We start from the raw sequence: 18,433 nt of genomic DNA on the forward strand, positions 1-18,433 counted from the left end.
CCACACAGGAAAGCACTAAACAAATCCAAGAGTTTTTTCTAACTAAAATTACTGATCTCCTTGACCCCTGCAGAGCCCTGATCTTACTGCAGGATCAGGAATTCTCCAAGAGGAAGGACAGCTTTCCAAGTCAGAGGAAGTGTGGTGGCCCAGCACCTGCCCCCCACCCCTCACCTGGCCCCCACCCCTCAGAAAGTGCACACCCACCACCTCCTCCCTGGGAATCACAACACGCACCAGTGACACGGTGGCACAGAGTGGTGGAGAAGCGCGTGCTAAGCAGGACAGTAACTGGAAACCAAACCCGTAAAAGCGCAGTCAAGGAGCAGACTGCGTCCTACTAAAAAGGGACCCAGCTACACCACTTGGGTCTGAAGGCGACTAGAAGCGGCAGGAAGAAGGCTCACTGCCTTTGCCTAGCTGACTAGAAGGGCAGAAATCTCCCCCTGTAGAGAAAACTTCCCCCAACAAACAGCTCCTGTGCATAAACACCCCTCATCTGCCATTAGTTTGCCCACACAAGCCTGGTGGTCATCTTCCCAGAGCCAGCCTGCCTCCCTAGAAGCTCAATCCCCTCAGGCTGTGACTAGTCACTTCACCAGTCATCACCCTGAATTCAAATTTTTACACTGTAGATAAGCCCCAGGTCTGACCACCTAGGGGGATTTTTACTTTTTGGTGACTAAGTAAAAGCACATAAACATCAATAGTCTTCTCTGGTGATCTCCACCTTATTAATTCACAGGCATGTTTCCCCTTAGGAAACAGATCAACTGACCCATTCAAACATTCAGACCTACCATTTCAATATTTTATATTTCTTCCTAGAAAACTCAACTCAGTTAAAATTTTGTGGGATTTTGCTTATCAATCAATTGCTCAAAACCATTAAAAGAAGCCAGGTGCAGGGGCACACAACTATAATCCCCGTGGCTTGGGAGGCTGAGGCAGGAGGACTGTAGGAGGATCATGAGTTCAAAGCCAGCCTCAGCAACTTAGCAAGCAACTTAGTGAGACCCTGCTCAAAATATAAACAGACTGGGATGTGGTTCGGTGGGTAAGCGCCCCTGGGTTCAATCCCCAGTACACACCCAAAAAAAACCATTAAAAGAATTTATCGAAATGAAACCAGGACTTGAGTCCTGATAGGGTCACAAGTTGCCTTAGGAACATGCTTTGTGGAACAGGGTTTCACCTGAGGGCAGGGTCACAATCCTAAAATCCCACTTGCCCCTTTTTCCAAGAGCCCCTGTCTCCAAAGTCCCTCTCCCCCAGAACCCTACAAGGTGACCATTCCTGCCAAAAGCTCAGGCCATCCAACACCTGCGACTCACTTCCCAACTGCAACGACTCCCTCCTGCTCTGTTTTCTCCAACACCAACCGCTGGTGGTGGCCTCCTCCACCACCTGGCAGACACCCCTGGTCCTGTGGGGACCCAACAGGGAGTACAAACAGAAAGGGAAACCCACTGGTTGGTGACAAGAGCTTCTTCAGCTCCCCAAAGCCTGTTGTGAAGACCTTTAAAAAAGAAAACAAATAGAAAATACGACCCACAGAGGACTTCCTTAAGAAGTCCCTCAGTAAGGGTGTGCTGCCACAGGGCAGGGTGCAGCTACCTCCTCCCTAGCAGGCAGGGGAATGGAGCAGAGGCTCAGAGCCCTTCCCAGGTACACACAGAGCAGAGCCTGCCTCGCCTTCTCTGCTCAGACATTCAATCTGCCTGAACAGAACAGCCTGGAGAACCTACTCCCCTGAACCAAACGCCTTCCTTCCAGCGTCAAACAAAACTCACACGGAAGGCTTATGGGCGTCAGTCACTTAAAGGCCAAACGCAAGCACGGCCAACACAGGGCAAAGCTCCTGAACACCTTTTCCTCTAGCAAAACCACACACATGGTATAAAGCAGCTCTTTCCTTCCAGCAAACCCCACTTCCACTTGCCCTCATGACCTGTACCCTGCTTCTCCGGGGGAGCTGGCAGTGATGGTGTTAGTGCCCTGCACAGCTTCTTCCCCTGTGGCCCTACTGTACTTAAACCTTGGCACTGGGCTGATTTATCACACCCAGGGTTACTCACTGGATCAGAAAATCAAAGTTCACGTTACCTTCTCCAACATAAAATACCACAATGCGGTGGGTATACGTTTCAAACGTCTGTCAAGTAAAAGCAGGAGAAAGCGGAGTGGCTATGCATTATTACCTTCCCTGACCCTCTGGGCCAGTGGCGGGTCCACCTAGATGGTAGTAGGATTAAGTAATAATCAATTAAAAGGGCTCCTCCAAGCACTCAAGAGAAAGAGGCAAGTGTAATAGCAGATGGGAATATCTAATGTATTAGGAGGTGTTGGAAGAAAACCACAGTTCCTGGCCTCATGGGGCTTCTGGTCTCACTGAAGAAACAGGCAAGCAACAGGAATTGGCCATCGATGGTGCCTGAGTGGCAAATGCATGGCTCTCTAAGAACGCAGGCAGTGGATGGAGTCAGGAGAGGATGAACAAAGGGGAGACAGCCAGAGAAGGGAGCACATTTGGGGCAAAGCAAACACAGGATCATCCCATCTACCTGTTTGTTTCTTTATTAATATACAGCCCTCCTTATTTGCAACTGCCAAGGATTACCAACTGACACTAAGTTCCCCTACTGCCCCACAGTTTGGTCTTCAATCACCCGCAAAAGTTCCTGTGTTGGAAACCAGATCCCCAAGCAAGTGTGGTGAGCTAGGCCAGATGGGGCAGGCAGAGCTCCAGAGTGGGCTGTTATGAGAGTGCTGTCAGTTTGGCCCCCCTCTGGGTCACCCCCATTTTAATGCCTTCTACCCTAAAATGACCAGCAAGAAAGCCTTCACCAGATGTGGCCCCTCGATCTAGTTACCAGACCATGGTGCTCTATTACAGCACCGGGAAACATAAGACATCACTTTTACCTTTTTTTTTTTTTTTTTTTTTTTTTTTTGGTGCCTTCCATTCTCCAAGCCTACGATTTCTTCCCACTGTCAGTTACAACAGAGTAATTACCCTGAGGTGAACTCATCAGGCCATTTCCTTCGAAAATCTCTCCCTGAGGTCCCCCTGCAAACAAGTCCAAGTACAAACTGTCCGGGGAGAAACTCTCAAGTTTTCTGACCCCGTCCCATCCACCCTAGGAAGCCCCAGCTTAGCATACAAACCTCCATTGGGCCAGGCATCTTCTCTAGAAAACCCTTCCTTGTCGTTCTCAACTGCCACTAATGCTGCTTCTGTTTCTCTTCTTACCCAATCCCACCTCTTATCCGGGGTTCAATCAAAAGCCACCAAATATCTTATCCACCATCCCAACTCTTGAGCACTTGAGAGCCCACACGGCTCAGTTCAAACTTGTTCTTCTTTTACAAGCTGTTGGCCTTCTTTTTCACTGTTATTTTTTTTTAATAGTGTCAGTGTAGGGGGGATGGTGACACTTGTTGAAGATGGTAAAGCAGATTTTATTCAAGGGAGAGGAGAGCAAGGGTTAGGTTAAGAACCACTGCAATGGGGCCTTGCAGCAGTGGGGGAGCAAGATGAACTCGACTCAGTCACCAAGGGACAAGTGGGGATGTATATCCCAGGAGCAGGGCGGGTTCAGTGGGAGCAATAGTATGAGGAAGCCCTGAGGATAAGCAGTTTCCGACTCACTGGCCTCCCGAGGGTTGTGGGCAAGCCAGGACAGGAAGGAGGTCAGATGCCAAGGGCAGGGAGATCCCCTCCACTCCCTCTCAGGATTCCTCAGGAAGCCCAGGTTCCTCTCCTCAAGCAGAGGATCAAAGGAGCCACAGTGTGTATTCATGCCTGCTCTGCCTCAGGACTTGGGGGTGAGTTCCTACATGTGTGTCTACAGAGATGGTCCTAATTTCTGGAGCTCAGAGATTTTCTCAAGCTAAATATGACATAAAGACATCAGGTGGAAGGGCCAGCTGTTGGTCAAAAGGGCCTCACAGGGCTGCTACAAGAAGCACCCCCAGAACTCTGGGCCAGTACTCAGCAAGACTCACCTCCATATTGTCTGGACTTCACCAACCTGACTCAAAGTGATTCAATGTACATGACCCTGCAAGCATGCCGTCCATCACGAGGAACAACAACTAGAGAGACAAAATACTAACTGGTGGGCATTTGAGGAGGCCCAAAAAGAGGAAGAGAGGGTGGCTAGCAAGTCAAGATTCCGTGAGAATCTGGCCCAGAGTGGCTGACTGAGGGAGCAGCTGGCCACAGGGGGCTCAGGTAATAATGGTATACAGGCCCTGGCTTCTCAAGAAGCCCAACAAGGTGACCAGCAGATGGCTCTCCCTCCATCCCTGTCACAGTTACCACATTCATCCATGAGCGGTTCATCAAGTTCAATGCCACAGCATGTGAAGACAGAGTCCCAGGAACCCTGGGCCATGGAGAGGGCAGGCAGGAGTGACAGCTGCCTCAGTGGGCCTGGCCGTGAAGCCTCCAGGCTGCTGATCACTGAGTCACCAAGCACTCAAAGCCCCGCAACCTGAGCACCTCCCCTGAAGCAGGAGACTCTGCAGGCAACAAGCTGGGAGCAGCCCCAGATACCAGCCCCAGGCGCAGGAAGTTCTGTAAACTTAGGGCCCTGGGCAGGCTGACCCCAGGGATGAGGGGAAAGGAACTTGACAAAAGAGTAGTGACTACTGGGGAAACCAGGAGGCTGAAGCAGCAGGACAAATCACAAGTTCGAGGCCAGCCTGAGCAACTTAGGGAGTGGCTCCGTGTGTGTGTGTGTGTTTGTGTGTGTGTGTGTGTGTGTGTGTGTGTGTGTGGAGAGCCTGCCTGACACGTGCCAGGCCCCGGGGTTCCACACCAGGGCCACACAGGGAATAATGCTGATGACTTTGAGGGTGTTTGCTCAGCGCCACTCCTGGGAAACAGCTCTGAGCAACACAGACTGCCAGCATTCTCAGCTGAGGAACAGGGACTGTGACCAGGCCACAAACTCTACCACCACACTAAGGAGCACACCGCGTGATCTGAACCATCTCACCCCTGAGACGTAAAAAGGCTGATTTCTTCCCCAAAGTATCAACCTTACGCACTATGCTTTTACTGTTATTTATTTCACTCCAAGAAATCACAGAAGGTACTCAACCAAAACCCTGTGCACTCTTCCTCTACACTATCACTGAAGGCACGACTAAATGTGCAAACCACCTCCCATATACACACTGCATCCTGGACTCTCAGCTTTACAGAACAGAGATGGCTTCACGTTCACTTCTCGATGACCTTTAGCTGAAGTAACTTCTGTCAACATTCATCTTCAATTTATTGGTGTCCTCCATTCTCTGTCAAACAGTGAAAATTTAATGCCTAAGTGTACTCTACGAAAAAGTGCACTTTCCAGAAACTGAGTAGTCTGTGTTTTCAGACACCAGGTGGTCCCTACGGGAAGCTAAAAAGTATTTTAGCTGTTCCTTTTTGTTTGCTAAATTCACACTTTGAATACTTTGACTAACTCAATCATTTTATTTGATTGAGTAGTTAGTAATCATTAGAATCACCCCCCCAAAAAAAATATTCTCTTCCAAGGAGTATACAACTCTCCATGAACTCAAACACAAAGGACACAGCTGGTATCTTACCTCAGTTTTTAAAGAAAGCATTAATTGCCTAAGATAAGAAGTTTTCAAATTGGCAACGTTATCCAATTTATATGCACAGAGTCTAAAAATATTGTCTGACTATAACTCAAACCCAAATTTCTCGTTTTAAACCAAAGGGTTATATCTAGTCAAAAAAAAAAAAAAAAAAAAGATTTGATTTAACTGACACATAGTGTAGATCTTAAGTGTTAAACTTTTTACTTTGTCTAAATAAACGGAGCTTTTAAAAATATGTTCTTTATAATGTCATACAACAAAATTTAAAGAAAATGCTGCCTAAGCTACTACAATACCTTCAGAAAGAGACCAAAATTGAAAATATTCAGTGGAAGAGTTTTTATCAGCAATAAACCCTCCCCCAAACAAAAAGACTGTGATGGCGGACCTCCTGAGTGCCAGCACTCATCACTGCACAGTAAATATACAGATCATTCTTGAACTCAGATTTTAAAAGCCAACAAAAGCATTTTTCAGAATTTTAAGAAATGTATGATGTTTGATTCAGAGGTTCTGAGTCAATCACAAACAGGCTCAGCAGGTTATAAATAACACAATCATTTGCTTAGGGGTCCCAAAGACCATCTATTACGCCCCTTAAGTTAGCAGCCAAACCAAGAGCAGTTATGACAAAACATTGCACTCGCTAGTACTTGGAATGCATTTTGCTAACTGCCCTTGACATAGGAATGAATTAACTCACACCAAACAATAGTCAGTCACCCTGGCCTCCAATCCTATTTCCATTAGTCAGGATCCCTCTGCAGATCTATATGCTCCAATATGGAAAGATGCCCAAAACATATTAATAAAGAAAAGCAGGGCTGGAGCTGGGGCTCAGCAGTAGAGCATTCGGCTGGCACGTGTGAGGCACTGGGTTCAATCCTCAGCGTTACATAAAAATAAATAAAATAAAGGCATTTTGTCCATCTACCACAAAAAATAAAAAATAAAGCAGACAAAATGAGGAGGTGGGGGAACAAACAAACCATTAGCCCATTTATGTACAAAAGAAGAGGAAGAACACACACACTAAGTATTCTTGTATTCATGGAAATATTCAGGAAGAACACAAAAGATCATAGTGGTTCTAAGCATGGTTCTCTTGACCTTTAAACGGGATTTAAGTTTTGACCATGACCGCATACTACACTTAAAATAGTGCAGAATTAAATCTTAGAACCTTCCTTTCCTGCTTCTCACTCTATGGAAGTTCCCAGAGGGAACAACTTGGCCCTAAGCAAAACCCAGTCCAAAATAAGCAGCATCAATAAACTGTGCGTCCCACCTCCTTCCTCAGATAAACACCGAAGGCTCACTTTAAAATACCACCTGAGAGAAAGGCAGAGAAGGAAAAGCTAAGAAAAGTAAAGCTACCACCACAAAAATCACCCATTCTACCTGATTATGTCAGACATACTTCAAAAGCAAATGTTTTTTAAAAATAAAATAGTCAATGTCAGGAGGTCACTCAAAACACATGAAACAAACCCAGAGGAAAACAACTAGGGCTTAAGTTACCTTTAAAGAATAAAAGAGGGGCTGGGGCTACAGCTCAGTGACAGAGCTTGCCCAGCATGTGTGAGGCCCTGGGTTTAACCCTCAGCACCACATAAAAGTAAACAATAAAGCAAAGGCATGCTGTCCTTCTATAACTACAAAAAAATAAAGAAATAAAAGCGTTTCAACTTCCTATTTTGAAAGTAGTACTATTTTGGAAAAAAAATACAAGTAAAAGGCCACATTCCAGAGGTGGCTGACCAACATGGAATCGCCTCCACCGCAGCAGACTAGGTGGTTCTTTTACCCAGCCGAGACCCTTCTTACCTGTGCTACCACCCCAGAGACAAAGCCTATTTGCTCTCTAAGTCCTATTCCTCTTCTCAAACTCTGACAATTTACCAGGAAAAACCAAGGTAAGCCTAACCTCAGAAAAAAAAGGTTTATTCTCTAAAGCATTTCACTGAAATAAGAAGTGTGTTCTATTCTGCCTTGGGTTCTCTGATAAAACAGGTGTTACTTTATAGAGCACCTGGCCGCACACACACCAACTAATGCACACATACATATATACATGCCTACTTTTGGGTCATACTCAAAGTTCATTACAGAATGACATTCTAGAAAAACACAAGTGTTGGCAGGAGATAGTTTCTGAATGAACCAAGGTAAGGGTGAAGGAGGGAAGGAATCTAAACCTATTATTCCATGGAATAAACCAATAAATGCAAAGTGTCTACAGGGTAATTTTAGAAGATTTTTAAATGCTCCAACCAGATGTTCTTGTACAGGAAACACAAAACAGTTTCTGCAGGAACCAGACTCAAGCAGCTAATGACAATTACACTGTGCACAGATTGAAATGCAGCTGCTTTTCAGGAACTTTATAGTTTATATGATTATAGCTGGTTGTCTGAAACTATCAGTTACCATTAACAATTTTTTAAAAGTACTGTTATAACAAAAGAGCAAGAGAGACTCCCGATGTTGTACACCGGAAAACCCAGACAGCACACTTAACAAAACCTGCGTTCGCACATCACTTGAGTTACACATGAAAACAAACATTCTGCCCCAATTGTAGAAGTCTTGTTATTATATTATGGTCATGGAGACATTAAGATGGCCTCAAACCCTGGCAGCAAGGTCGGGAAAACATTCTGAGGCTAAAGCTGAAAGGACTCTCACAACCTGGGCTGTCTCCAGGGGGTCTTCCAAGAGACCTTAAAAACACAATTGCAGTGCTAGAGATGATTTCAGAAATAAAACAAAATAATTCACCTTTTCTCATCTTGGAGAGGGTCAGCAGCTTGTGAAAAAGCTTTTCAGACAAAGAACCAGAGACCAATTTCCAAGCAGTTGGGTGCAACTCCTCATGGCACCTGAACCACAGGCATTGCCCTCCTGACGACTGCTGGGATTTATAGCCATGACAAATTATTGGGGAGCAGAAAACTAAATGGCATCAACAAACAACAGTCTGTTAACTAAAAACTGAAACATGGTTTCTTGGCAAAATGATGGGGAGAGGGCTGTGACTGCCACTCTGCTGGGTGAGGCATGAGAGACAGGGCTAGAAGACCGTGTGGGGCACTTCCTGAGCGCTGCCACAGGAGAGAGTTGTCAGGGCAGCAGCATTAACTTCTGACTGGAGTGGCACATACACCCTGCCTGACATCATCTCCTTCTGCAGGGGAGTCCAGTTCCATAATACATATCCCCTTACTCAGGGCTACCTGGCCTGGTCCCCTAATGGGCATGAGTGACTCCCTAGGTGTTCTTCCCTAGGTATACAGGCCCCATGGTACACATCCTAGCCTCGAAAGGGATCTAGGTACCAAGCGTTAATACACATGGCCAAGAACATGTTCCATTTTATGTAATGATGTGCTGCCCTAGTCTAGAATCACATAATAAAGCCAATTAAGATATTACACACACACACAGAGCCCTCAGACTAGCCAACTCCCCCCATATTTATCACACAAACTTCTAATTGCAATTTGTTTTTTCAGGTTCCTGTAAGAAAGGAAACTGAGCCCGGGAACCAGCTGATCAGTTTACCCTGTGTTGCTATAAATCAGGGGTCAATAACCCCTTTTCTAATGCCCTTAAGGTTTCACATATTCAAAGATTGAGGGGGGAAAAGGTCAAGGAACATTCCATGACATGAAAAGCATTCAAAATGCAAATCTCAGTATTCATAAATAAAGTTTTATTGGAACACAGCCATGCTCATTAATTCACCTTTTGTCTATGATTGCTTTAAAACTGCAGAATGGAGCAGTTGTGGTGGACCATATGGCCCAGAAAACTATCTGGCCCTTTACAATACAATTCTACTGTTCTTCTACAAATCAATGGACTGACAATACAATGCTTATAAACCAACATTATACATACTTAGTTAAAGGTGAATCAATCACCAGGTCCTGGTTAAGTCCCCAAAGCTCAAAGCCAAGGACCAAACACACTCCCTAAGAAGCCCTAGAACAGCAAAAATCAAAAGGAACAAGGCAGGGCAGGGAGCTTCAAGCACTTTGAGACTAGTGTACACCAATAAAAACACACTGCTTATCTGATTTTCAAGCTGATAACAGAAAATAACCTAATAAAACAGAAAAATGACTGTTCTAGTCAGGAATTTAACTAAACATGGTTAACAGTGACAGTAAGATCAGTGAGAAATCACTGAAAAGTGACCAGAGCTTAAACAAATAACTGGACTCCAAGGATATGCTTCCAGGACCCACTGAACCCCTGAATTAACTAACATGCACATTTTAGCACTTGCTCATTTTCCAGGGCAGAGGTTCCAAGGGTCAAGAGTGTCCAACTTGGAAAAGACTACGAGGGGCTAGGACTGTAGCTCAGTGGCAGAGCACTTGCCTAGCATATGTGAGGCACTGGGTTCGATCCTCAGCATCACATAAAAAATAAACATATAAAATAAAGGCACTGTGTCCATCTACAACTACAAAAAAAATTCAATTTTTTTTAGGCGGGGGGGGGGGGGGGGGGGGTACCAGGAATTGAACTCAGGAGCACTCAATCACTGAGCCACATCCCCAGCCCTATTTTGTATTTTATTTAGAGACAGGGTCTGAGTTGCTTAGGGCCTCACCATTGCTGAGGCTGGCTTTGAACTCGTGATCCTCCTGCCTCAGCCTCCCTAGCCACTGGGATTACAGGCATGTGCCACCGATACAAAAAATAAAAAAATATATAAAAAATAAAAAAAAGACTCTACGCCTCCGGATCTGAAATGCATCATTTCACTTCCACACTGAGATCACTGATGCTTGTGAAGATGACCGTGCGCAATCAAGAATCTAAATGTTCTTTGTGCTAAACAAAAGCAAACCATGCAATTCAACCTCAGGCAACTTGCTAACCTTGCTATTTCTTGCTCCTTACTCTGGAGTAAGAAGTAAAGGAAAAATGCCCAATTTATTCTTCAGTTTGAACCCTCACCACTGAAATCCTCACTTAAAATAACTGCTTAGAAACTATCTTAGAAACATAGATTTTCGTATTAATAGGATTTCCTGTGAAGGAGATATTAAACAAATTAACTGGACTAATTTCGACTGCTTTCAATAAGAGCAAACTATGGTTTAATTCAACAAACAAGCAAGCCCCAAAGGCCATAAGGAGGAGAGAGTTGTCCTTTCGTGATTCTGGGGATGGAACCCAGGGCTTCATGCATGCTAAAATAACACTTCACCACTTTACCACTAAGCCATATCTCCCAAGCCAAACACAAGGTTACAAAAATAAACACTTACTGGGCTGGGGTGTAGCTCACAATTCTCAGTACCAAAACAATCACCTGAGTTTGTCTTGACTATCTGAAGAACCAAAGCAAAAAAAATATTGAATTGGTGTTAAAACAATAGTTGGGTCTTTGAATATTAATGTAGATCAATGGTCTAGAGTCAATTAAAATTAAAAATGAAACTATGCACCAAGTGCCCGCCTGTAATCCCAGCAGCTCTAGAGGCTGAGACAGGAGGACAGTGAGTTCAAAGCCAGTCTCAGCAATTGGGAGGCACTAAGCAACTCAGTGAGACCCTGTCTCTAAATAAAATACAAAAACAGACCTGGGGATGTGGCTCAGTGGTTGAGTGCCCAAGTTCAATCCCTGGTACCCCCCCCCAAAAAAAAGGAAAAGAAAATATGTAGTCTACAACCATACCCACCTGAACATTCCCTCAACCAATCTCACCTGATCTCCGAAAAATGAAACTCTGCAGCCCTTTCCCAGTGACTGAGCTTTCTATCCCAAGTCTATGATCTTTATTTTTGTTACATGGAAGTGATGAAAGACAGCCTTAGTAATCGTTTGTGTCCTGGGCTAGGAGTCCAGTGACAATCTCCTCCACTCTGTTCCTTGGCACTGAACCTCAAACTTATGTGTCCCTTCCACTTGCAGGGAGAAGGGCATTCCAGGGCTACTTCTGCATTTATTAGAAAGGCAAAGAAACTCATTTCCTCAGAGCCACCAACTTCAAAAAAGCAAATATATATACACATACGCCCTTATTAGTTGTAGTTGGACACAATACCTTTATTTATTTATCTTTATGTGGTGCTGAGGATTGAAATCAGGGCTTCAAATGTGCTAGGTGAGCACTCTACCACTGAGCCACAAACCCAGTCCCATATACATCCTCTTGATCACAGAACCAAGTTTCTGCTTGTTTTTGTGGGGGGGGGGTCAAAACATCCCCCACCCTATCGTATTTTGTATTTTATTTAGAGACAGGGTCTCACTGAGTTGCTTAGTAGCCTTGAACTTGCCTCACCCTCCTAAGCCACTGGGCTTACAGACCAGACCAAAATTTTTGCATTAAAAGTACACCAGAAGCCAGAAGCACCAGTGAATTGCCTATAATCTCATCAATTCAGGAGGCTGGGGCAAGAGGATCACAAATTCAAAGCCAATCTCAGAAAAGGGGGGGGTTGCAACTCAGTGGTCAAGTACCCCTGGGTTCAATCCCAGGATCCCCCCAAAAGAGCCCACAAATAACAGACTCTTTTAATTAAATCTCAACTTTGAGACTATATTCTATTGAGATAAAAACATAATAATTATCCATCTTTTTGGTTTTTGTTTTTCACAATTCTGGCAACCAGACCCAGGACCTGTCACATGCTAAGCAAGTGCTCTCTCCGCTGAGCTGCCTCCCCAGCACTAAATGTTAAATATATATTCAGAATGCTGCTACAAGATCTTGAAGATGGAGAACAGACTGAAGGCTAAAACTTTCAAGGAAACAACTTACCTGTCTCGGGCAGGAATTAAAATACTTTTCCAACAAAAATGGGGGGGGGGGCGTGGCTGTAATTGGGAAACGTAATGCCAATTTTCTAAGTTAAAGGTTTGAACAAGAGAGTTTAGAACCGATATAACTCTCACTGTTTTATCAAGTCAAACTTTTCCACACCAACTTAAATAAAAAGCAAGGTGTGGGGGCTGGATTGTGGCCCAGTAGTAGAGTACGTGTGAGTCCTTGGGTTCAATCCTCAGCACTACCTAAAGACAAATAAATAATGGTATTGTGTCCATCTACAACTAAATATACAAAAAGCAAGATGTGTTGACTAAGGTGTCTTAATTTCCTCCAGAGGATTTCCATTCTATAAACCTTGCAGGAAAACTGGGTTTATAATGCAAATTCTGAGAGACCACTAACTGCAATGGTATACGAGATGCCTCAAAATACTCAAGGGTCAGGCAGAGCTTCAGCAACAGGAAAATACAGAAGCAAGCAGAACCATGCAAGTCCCCGAGCTCTTCCTCATCCCAGCCCCAGCCCCAGGATATATCAGTTAATGGCTTGTTTGCTGTTCCAGCCACCTCAGACACAAATATGTGACAAATCTTTTTCTAACCATCTGTGGACAAACACATGAGTTGGGCTCCACGAAGTGGTGTCCACCTGAAATCCCAGCTACTCGGGAGGCTGGGGCAAGAGGATCCAAGTTTGAGGCCAGCCTGGGCAATGACCCAGTCTCAAAATAAACGAAAGGGACTGGGGTTATAGTTGGGCAATGGAGCACTTGCAAACCAAGTGAGAGGACCTGGATCCCAGAAAGTATTTTTCAGAAAAGTGGTCTCCTAATCTAAGGTTTCCAAATTACACAAAACATTATTTAAATATTAGATTTCCAACTAAATAGTTTAAATAGTCAACTACATTTCCAAAGGCTTGCCTCCTCAGTGTTATACATCCTGTCAAAAACTAAGGAAAAATCTACTTCAGGGAAATAACCAGATGCAATAAATGGTTTTTGAGAGGACAGTGGTTTGAACAAAGTTATTCTGCCACATTTTAGGGCCAAATGGGGAGATCTGAACATGTGCCAGTAATACAAGAGATTAAAGTTTACTAAGCTGGCTGTCAGGAAGAAAGCTCCTTACAGAACTCCATCTACAGCATGATCTCACTTTGATCCCAACACACATGCACAGGAAATTATCTGGAAGGTGGTACAACAGTGTCTCTGGATGGCAAGAACGCATTTTTATTTTATTTGCTTCTTTTTTCTAGTTTTCAGAAATGTACATGTAAGACCATCTCTGTAGTGTTTTTTTTTTTTCAGATCAACAGGTGAGATTGCGGTTCTGCTTTAACTCTGACCAAGTCTCCAAGTCAGCTTCAGATCATCTTCATTGAGCTAAGCGACAGCTCCTTTCTAAAATAAGACATTTCCTTAAAGTCCACTCATTCTGTTATTTTTGCTGTATAACTACATAACTACTATAACAAACTTGGTAACCAAAGACTCCTTTATACAGAAATTCTGTAAAGTGATGGAATAATAAGATATTTTTCCTTTTAAATGCACTACACCCAACTTTGTCAAAATTCAAATCTCTGTAGAGTCCACTCAACCTTTCTTACTAGAAAGTAGCCTGTAATCTTGACAAAATCAAGTTCAAGTTCAACTGCAGGTTCAGACAACTCCCATTATCGCTGCTAGTATAGGGACAAAAGGAGATATGGGGAAACCCAACACTTAGAGAGCTCTAAATTACATTTGTTCTAGCTGTTGGAATGAAAATACCAGGTCAAATACCCTTACAAAAATACACAAACTCAAGAAGGCAAAAACACCAAATAATAAGAAAGTTTTATCTGACTTTAAAGCGACAGTACGTGGGACTAAAACCTCCAGGATAAAAAGGCCAGTGTCTGCAGGGTGCCGGCCCCGGACTCCCCCGCAGGCGCTGCCCCCACGTACTACTCGCCACCAGAGGCCAGGGCTGCGCCCCGGCACCCCGCCTTCCTCGGCTGGAAGGGGTTCAAGCCATCAGCTGCCATCGGATCGAAATGCAACTTCCTGCGGCATCTCTTCCCTCGGGGGAGTCACTACCTAAAGTCGGCTTTCGGGGAAACTCTCTTCCGCATCTTAGAAGAAGTTCCTCGGCCCGGGGGGGGGCTCCGGCCCGGCTCGAGCAGCAGCACAGCCGCCGCCTCAGGCCCTCGCGAGCAGCCCACCCCCGCCCCCGGGAGCGCAGCGGCCGCCTCGAGCCGCGGCGGCCACCAGCACTTTACAAAGAGGAGCCGAGCGCCTCTCGGCGGGCGGCGGCGCGGGGCGGCCGCGTCCCCTGCGCTCCCGAGCCGGCGGCGGCTCCAAACGGCCCGCGCCACCGCCGCATTCCTAACGGGCTCCGAGGGCGCGTTCAAATCGCCCGCTTTTTTGTCTGCTCGCAGCATCCACCGGGCGGCGGGCGAGGCCCCGGGGGCCGGGCCGAGACGCAGCCGCCGCCGCCGGAGTGCGCAGGGCCCGCGCCGCCCCGCCCTCCGCCGCTCCCCGGCGGCCGAGACAACGGCGCGGGAGGCGGGCAGCGATGCCGGCGCCCCGGCCCCGACTGGGCCCGGCGCCGGGTGACACCTCGGCGCGGCGCGAGCCGACCCGCTCCCTCCGCGGCTCGCCCCCGCCGCCGCCCTCTCCGTTTCGGGGCGGCCGCCCCCGCTGCCGCCGCCGCGCTCCCGCCCGCCGCCGCTGCACCAATCCGCTCGGCCCCAGTTGCAAATCAAACGCTCCCTCGCGTGCACAAGCCACTGGCGCCGCTGGAAACGGCCGCGCCGGCCCCCGCCCGCGCCGCTCCGGGGCGGCACCTTCGGGCCGGGCCGGCCGGCGAGAAACGGCTGCGAGCCGCGGCGGCGGCGGCGGCGGCCCCGAGCGGGCTCGGCTCGGCTCCCGCCCCCAGACAGTTCTGGAAACTGTGGATCACCTCTGTCACAGGAAGCCATCCGGCGAGGAAGGCGGCGCGGAACCAACAAACAGACGCCGGCGGACGCCCGCCGGAACCGGCGCGGGGACCGCGGCGGCTGCGGGCCGTTCCCGGCGGGGCGCGGCGGCCGCCCCCGCGCCGCGGGCTTTGTGCGGGGCTCCCGCGGCGCGGGCGCGGCGGGCCGGCGTCCCCGCCTCCGCAGCCCCCGCCCCGGCCCCGGCAGCGCCGCGGGGCCGTGAGGTGACGCCTCGGCCGCCGCCCGACCCCATTTCCACACCGGGCCGCCTCTCCTCCAACACGAGAGGCGGGCTACAAAAAGTTGGCCCCGAGGCCACCCAGCACCTGCCCACGTGCCGCGGAGGCTCGCTCCCGGGTCTCCCCCGTCCCTTCCCCCCGCCGCCCTCGGCCGCCAGGTCACCTATTACCGGTGGGAGGGGAGAGAGGCTGCTATTTAAACGCCCGCGGAAGTTGAGGCACCCCCACTGGCGGGTGCCGTGCACCTGCCTCCCGCCGCCGCGCTCCGCCACTTTGAGCAGCAGCCGCGTCCTCGGCCCCGCCTCCTGCCCGAAGGCGGGCGGGGGGGAGCGGGAAGGAGGTGGAAGGGATCGAATTTCTCCAGCAAATGGGACCGTTCCGACAGGATTCGGTTCCCCGGTCAACATTCCACATTCCATCCCTCTCCCGCATTTGCAAGCCAGCGCCGAGCAACCCGGAAAGCCTGCTGGCTACTGAACAACAGCCCCCAACTCGCGAACACACACTCACAGGCACAGGACACGTGCACTGTGGAGGGCTTTGCAACTTGCAGTCCCGGGGTGCACACTGCACGTTCATTTAAAGCAGCAAGGAGACCAAGAGACCCCACCCCCACAATTTGCAGATGGTGCCAAAGGTGGCAATTTGCAATCCGTTTTAAGTTCATGATTAATCGGTACTTTGCTCTATCGATGTAACTCCTTCCCAATTCCACCGATGGAGGGTTTTACACTTCACAGGCGGTCTCACTGTAAGTACAGGTCTGATCCTTGGAAACCCAATTTGGAAGAATCTAATTGCCAAGGTGTCCCTCCACCCCTGCTCACTGCCCTTGAATTGATGCAATGAATATTTTGGACATGTGGTGACGCGGTGACAAGGGCCAGGGCTGCGGCCGCTCCACAAAGATGTACCTACTCGCACCTATGTTCGGACAAATACAGTCCTTCCCCCATACACACAGGGCCACACACTCTGGATTCATGTATGTACGCGAACCTGCGTTCTGCCATTGCCATCTGTCTACCAAGTTGTTACTATGCTTTCCACTTTCATGCAGCCTAATGCACTTTGGCTTTTTAAATTTTTCTATGAACTAAACTGCGTTTCGGCTGCTGAACGCGTTTAATTGATGATTCACCTGAAAACCGCATGTTCTTAGCGAATTCAAAAGAAAAAGCTCCGAGTCTTCGCCCCCCCCCCAATTGAAAAATAATCATAATAAAACTTACTAATCCAACAGAGATCAATTCTCAGGATCCAGACATCATCCTCTCCTCCTCCTCCGGCCCCCGCCCCGGCAAAGCCCAAGTTACTGGTGGGATAGTAACACTGCGCTCGGCGGCCGCCTCCCTCCCTCCTCGCTACGGATCGAGAACCCAATCTTTTGGCGCCATATTAATGACGTACTATATTATTTCCACTAGGCAGCGACCTTCGGCATTAAATTACTCCCGAGAACTCCCGAGCAAAGCAACAAAACCATCAAATATGGCTGAGCCTTCGGCTCGCCCTGCAGCCGCCGCCGCCGCCGCCGCCGCCGCCGCGGGGCCGGGACGCGCACCCCGACCCACGCGCGGACACGCGCGGACACACGCGCGGCGCGGCCCCCGCGGCCCCCGCGGCCCGCGCGCGTACCTGCTGCGGAGGGCTCCGGCCGAGGCGCTGGGCTCCGCGCCTCCCGCTCGCGCCGCGCCGCATGAGTCCGGGCCGCGGTGGGCGGACGCGCGGGGCGCCGGGCGGGCCCCTGCCCTCGCCGGCGCGCACACAGCCGGCACTCGCGCGCGGAGGCGCTCCCGGCCGGGCGTTTGGCTCGTTATGGAGGAAGGACTGTGTGAATCCAACTCATTTCTGGGTCACTGCTGCCACAGGGGGGAGCACTTTAATCCCTTGCCAAAAGCGGAGGGTGGGGACGCGCGGGCGGAGGGAGCGCGCGGAGCGCCGGCGGCGCGGGGGGCTCGGCCCGCGTTAACTCTTGGCGGCCCGCGCGGGGGCCGGGGCCGCGGGGGCGCCGGGGCCGCGCAGCGCTGCCGTCACCTGCCCGCGAGCCGGAGCTACCCAGCCGTCCGCAGGCCGCGAGGCGGAGATTCAGCTTACCCCTTCCAGCTGCTGTCCCAGTTCCAACTCCTGTCTGACGTCGAGATGGATTCTTTCGAATTAGCTTAAAATTAAGTAGATTAAAAACGTGGCTCTTGAGGGGTGTGACTTCGGTGAAAGATTTTATGTTGAAGCTGAACGGCAAGATAAATAGTTCTTTTGTTTCGTAGTAACAGTTTTAACGAGTTGTGGATTCAAGTGACATTTTTAAATAGATAATCCCGATTCTGGAACCCAAAACCCATCTCTACCTAAATCTGTATTGAACTGATTAATTGCAAGTGAGCCGTTAAAAGAGAGCGATTGTGAATGGACACCATCTCCATGTTATGTTACACAGGGTAACAACTGAACATCTCCTTCCAAATATGAGGATTGAGCCTAATGCTAACGTTGGGACTTCAGAGTGATAAAAAAAAATCAGTCCTTGAAGATTCATTTTCGGGATTTGTGGGTGTATGTGTGTAAGACTGAGTAGTTTCTGATTTCCCACAGAATGTAAACTTGGTTTTATTTGGAGGGTAAAGTACTCCCTTCATGCATCTGCAAAGAAAATAACCGTGCATGTGACATTCACCTTCAAAAGGAAAAAAGTACAGATTAAAACTCCCATTCACCAAATAGGAACAGTGATTACTAATTGCAAAATTGAATATTGAACCCAAAAGGTATACTTTATACACTGGAGTAATTCTGAATAAATCAGATTTG

The 18,433-nt window shown here is 48.3% G+C and overlaps 1 protein-coding gene across 5 annotated transcripts in view; it reads right to left on the reverse strand.

Annotated features, from left to right (window-relative positions):
• Jade1 (jade family PHD finger 1) overlaps nucleotides 1-17,371 on the reverse strand; it is a 54,239-nt gene extending 36,868 nt beyond the window's left edge. Inside the window, exon 1 of one of the 5 annotated variants that reach the window (XM_076864208.1) lies at nucleotides 17,264-17,371. The gene's annotated coding sequence lies outside the window, so the exon portion shown is untranslated. Of the gene's footprint in view, nucleotides 1-14,505; nucleotides 14,564-15,788; nucleotides 15,884-16,857; nucleotides 17,106-17,263 lie in introns of those variants that run through there. The other 4 variants (XM_076864210.1, XM_076864209.1, XM_076864212.1 and 1 more) reach the window with 4 other exon arrangements.
• Between the last annotated feature and the right edge of the window lie 1,062 nt (nucleotides 17,372-18,433).

The sequence above is a fragment of the Callospermophilus lateralis genome, chromosome 8, assembly GCF_048772815.1.
Source record: "Callospermophilus lateralis isolate mCalLat2 chromosome 8, mCalLat2.hap1, whole genome shotgun sequence".
Lineage (NCBI taxonomy): Eukaryota > Metazoa > Chordata > Mammalia > Rodentia > Sciuridae > Callospermophilus > Callospermophilus lateralis.